This window comes from Camellia sinensis, chromosome 4, assembly GCF_055761805.1.
Source record: "Camellia sinensis isolate YWXY chromosome 4, ASM5576180v1, whole genome shotgun sequence".
Classification (NCBI taxonomy): domain Eukaryota; kingdom Viridiplantae; phylum Streptophyta; class Magnoliopsida; order Ericales; family Theaceae; genus Camellia; species Camellia sinensis.
In genome coordinates this window covers 185,672,245-185,677,386 of record NC_138964.1, presented here as the reverse complement: position 1 = coordinate 185,677,386, position 5,142 = coordinate 185,672,245, and positions in this window count along the sequence as shown.

Sequence of the window (5,142 nt, the reverse complement as noted above, 5' to 3'; positions counted from 1 at the left end):
AACAAGTACCCTATGCCCTGCATAGATAATTTGTTTGACCAGTTGAAAGGGTCCTGTTGTTTCTCTAAGATAGACTTGAGATCGGGTTACCATCAGTTGAGGGTCAGGGAGGAGGATATTCCGAAGACGGCATTCCGTACGCGATATGGCCACTATGAGTTTTTGGTGATGCCATTTGAGCTCACCAATGCACCGACAATGTTTATGGATTTGATGAATCAGATATTCTGGGAATTCTTAGATCGTTTTGTAGTCATTTTCGTGGACAACATTTTGATTTATTCGCCTTCAGAGGAGGAACACGAGGAACACTTGAGAGTGGTGCTTGAGTTGCTTAGAGCCCATAGGCTGTATGCCAAGTTTGGGAAGTGTGAGTTCTGGCTAGAAGAGGTCAAGTTCTTAGGCCATGTAGTCTCCGGAGAAGGGATGTCTGTTGATACATCCAAGATTGAGGCAGTACAAGATTGGGCACAGCCTAAGAGTGTTTTTGAGATCCGCAGTTTTCTGGGATTAGTTGGGTATTACCACCGGTTTGTGAAGGATTTATCCAGGCTAGCTTCATCGTTGACTAGATTGACGCGGAAAGGAGTTAAGTTTGTATGGAATGAGACTTGTGAAAAGCCGTTCCAAGAGTTGAAAGTTAGATTGACCACCGCCTCTGTTTTGATTATTCCTGAGAGGGGTTTGGGTTATGCGGTTTATTGTGATGCCTCACGGCAGGGTTTGGGTTGTGTGTTGATGCAAGAGGGGAAAGTGGTTGCCTATGGCTCACGTTAATTGAAAATACACGAGAAGAATTACTCTACACATGACCTAGAGTTAGCAGCCGTGATCTTTGCCTTAAAGATTTAGAGGCACTACCTTTATGGTGAGAGATTCGAGGTATTCTCGGATCATAAGAGTTTGAAGGACCTGTTTACGCAGAGAGACTTGAATTTGAGGCAGAGGAGGTGGATGGAGTTCATTGAGGACTATGACTTCGAGTTGCACTATCACCTGGGAAAGGCCAATGTTGTGGCCAATGCCCTTAGTAGAAAATCCATTAGCGATGTAGCTTGTATAGCCATCCGGGAGTGGGAGATGTTGGGTGCACTTGGCGAGTTTGATTTGCTTCTAGGCGAATCCGTTGAGGCTGCGACCTTGTTTTCTGTTGTTGCGCAGCCTACACTTGTGACTCGAGTGTTAGAGGCACAGGGAGGTGACCTTGAGATAGAATCCCTCCGAGAGAAGATCTCTAACAGGAAGGCTGAGAAGGGTTTGTCTGTGTATCCCGACCTGAGTGTGAGATACCGAGACCGTTTATGTGTGTCAGAGTCTTGCCGAGAGGAAGTACTCCGAGAGTTTCACCATTCACGCCTTGCGGTACATCCGGGAGGCACCAAGATGTATCGTGATCTGGGTCGCCAGTTTTGGTGGCGGGGTATGAAGAAGGATGTGGCTGTGTTTGTGTCTAAGTGCCTTACTTGTCAGCAAGTGAAGGCCGAACATCAGAGGCCAGCGGGTTTGTTGCAACCCTTGCCTATTGCCGAGTGAAAGTGGGAGCATGTCACTATGGACTTTGTTGTAGGTCTTCCGAGGACTCAGCGGGGTAGTGATGCTATTTGGGTGGTTGTAGACCGGTTGACTAAGTTGACGCACTTCATTCCTATGCGCGTGAGAGATTCGATAGATCATCTTGCCGACTTGTATATTTGAGACATAGTGAGGTTGCGCGGGGTCCCAGTGTCGATCGTCTCAGATAGAGATCCACGTTTTACTGCTAGGTTGTGACAGAGTTTGCAGGGTGCCATGGGCACTAGATTGACCTTTAGCACGGCTTATCATCCTTAGACTGACGGGCAGTCCGAGCATACTATTCAAATCCTTGAGGATATGCTTCGAGGTTGTGTCCTTGACTTTAGTGGGTCGTGGAAGAGGCACTTGCCCTTGGTAGAGTTTGCCTACAACAACAGTTTTCAATCCAGTATTGGTATGGCACCGTTTGAGGCCTTGTATGGCCAACCGTGTAGGTCTCCAGTATGTTGGGCTGAGGTGGGTGATGCACCTTTGTTTGGCCCGGAATTGGTGAGGGAAACGATGGAGAAAGTTGAGCTTATCCGTAAGAGGCTTGTTACAGCCCAGAGTCGCCAAAAGAGTTATGCCGACCATAGGAGGAGGCCTTTGGCATTTGAGGCGGATAATCATGTATTTCTGAAAATATCACCTAGGCGGGGTTTGATGAGGTTTGGGAAGAGTGGGAAGTTGTCCCCTCGATTTATTGGTCCCTTTGAGATCCTTGAGAGGATTGGGGAGGTTGCTTACCGTTTAGCTTTGCCGCCGCAGTTGTACAGAGTGCATGACGTATTTCATGTTAGTATGCTTCGGAAGTACGAGCTGGATCCATCGCATGTACTGGATTGAACCGACTTAGAGGTTGATGAGGATGCCTCATATGAGGAGAGGCCGGTTCGGGTCTTGGATAGGCGGGATCAAGTCTTGCGAGGCAAGACCATTCCCTTGGTAAAAGTTTTGTGGAAACATCACGGAGTGGAGGAAGCCACTTGGGAACGTGAGTTGGAGGTCCGCGAGAAATATCCGGACTTGTTTGTTAATACATAATCATGTATTCGGATTTTTGTAATATTGATAAACTTTAAGAGCATTAAATATGCCTTAAGTTGTAAAACATTGTGAATGTTTTGGTTTATGGAAATATTGTGGAACTTGCCTTGTGATGGAAGTTCATTTTAAACATTGCATATGTTAACTCTATTTTAGAAATGCAAATGTAATAGTGGCATTGAATTTATTTTGTGATGCATGTTGATAATGCATGTTGGAGATTATGTTGGATTTTGCCTCTGGAAAAGAGATGGGATGACCGGTATTGGGTCAAGTTGATGAATGTTGAGTTGTAATACTGTTGAGAATTGAGAAAAACATGTTTTTGAAAACTTGTACTTAATTTCGGGGGACGAAATTCCTTAAAGGGGGGAGGTTATAGCGATCTTGGTTTTTCTTCTCTTTATTTATTGTATTCCGGACTCGGTTCCATGGATGTGTTGTTGTCTCATTCTCATTTCCATCCTTTACTCTTCGTATTTGAGTCTTGGGTTGTGTTGGGCAGGTTTGAAACAGGTTGGTTGTGTTTTGAAACCAAAAGTTGATGCCCAGAATTTGGCCTTCACGCTCGAGCGGGCCCTTTGTTGTTGCTTCTCCGCTCGAGTGAGCGTTTTGACGCTCAAGCGTAAATTTTCATCTCCCAGTATTTTCTCCGTAGGTCTTAGTACGCTCGAGCGGGATTTTTGACGCTCGAGCGTGAACCGTTGTTTTTGTTCCTCCGCTCGAGCGTGGGAGTTTGATGCTCGAGCAGGGACCATCGCCTGCAAAACTTCTGTAAGTGTGCATCCGACGCTCGAGCGGGAGTTTTGACGCTCGAGAGTGAGTCTGTGTCTGACGCTCGAGCGGGGATTCCCACGCTCGAGCGGGGCGACTTGTATATCAGTCCGAGTTTCACCTTTTTGGATCACTTTTTGATTTCCTTTCTCTCTCTTACTTTTTCAAAACCTCCATTGGAAAGCACCTCTCTCTAAAACCCAACTTCTCTCTAGGTATTGATCTAGTTAGAGTGATCTCCCACCTTTGTCCCTTTGTAAAAAGTGTTATGCTTGACGTGGGCTTCACTTTGATCCGAAAATTTCTTGATTTGGAGCACTTCGAGTTTTCTTAGTCTTCTTCCTTTGAGTTCCGAATTTGAGGTAGGGATAACTACTCACTCTTATGGTCTTTGACATAAATTTTTAGTCATTTTGATATAATGTTGATGTTGGGTGATTTTGGGTGTTAGGGTTTCAAAATATAGAAAGAGGGGTTTTGTATTTTGAGCCTATACATGTGTATTTTGGTCTAGAAATGAGATTATTGGTGTTGTTGATAATATTTGGACCTTTGGGTCAATATTGAGCTTAAAGGGAAAAATGCCATATTTGGGTATATTTGAGTCACTTGTGTAATTAATGACATTTGTTATGGAATTATGAAATTGAGTTGGGAATAATGAAATTGGTTCATTATGGGATAGAATGGTGGAGTTGGATTTATTAATCGCTCACTTTTGAAAATGTCAATTATTTATCTGTTGAGGCATTTATTATCTGTTTAGAAATAACTGCTTTGGGCTATCGGTGGATGATAGTCTTGATTGTTGTAGACATTGCATGATGATTAGGTGAATTGAAACTAATCAAGTTGTGTATTTGAATACATGGGTGCCGAATCCTGCGGATGAAATTTCCGTTTGAAAATAAAAACACATGGGTGCCGAATCCCGCGGATGAAATTTCCGTAAAATGGCCATTTGAAAATAAAAACACATGGGTGCCGAATCCCGCGGACGCAATATCTGTAAAATGGCAATCCGAAAATATCTATTCATGGGTACCGAGTCCCGCGGATGAAATATCCGTAAAATGGCCATAAGAGAATAAAAACACATGGGTGCCGAATCTCGCGGACACAATTTCCGTAAAATGGCAGTTTGAAGTATTGTTGGCATGAGATGTAGTCTCACTTAAGTTGTTTGGTCAGGTTCTGAGCCATGTTTATAAGTTGGGTTTTGTTAAGTTAAGGATTATGGAATTGGATTGTACTGTATATTGGTTTATATGAGTTAAACATTTATCAAGTGCTAATGTTTTAATTATTGCTCATATTATGTTTAGCATATCTCTACTGGGAGTTGGCTCACCCTATATGGGACATTATTTTTAGGTACAGGTGTTTTGTCATCTCCAAGGACGTAGCTTGGGAGGCTTGAGGCTGTAAACTCTTTTTGTTGTTTTTGTTGTATTACATGTATATTAAGCCAATGGCTTATTTGTGTAGAGTTAGTACTCTCTTTTTGTAACCAAGTGTTGACTTGGAAAGTTGTAAGCCTATAGGGCGTTTACTTTTATTGTCAACATGTAATACCTATTGTAAGAATATTCTGATGATTGTAATATGAAAACTCTTTTATTTATCGTGAATGTATGCTATGATGGGTTTATTTTTTAGGGCGTTACAATTTGTAAAATCGTAAAAGCGTGGTTACAAACCACGTTTTTAAAAAAAATTGATTTATAAATAAAGTGTTGTTTCTAATCACGCTTTTAAATAAATTTT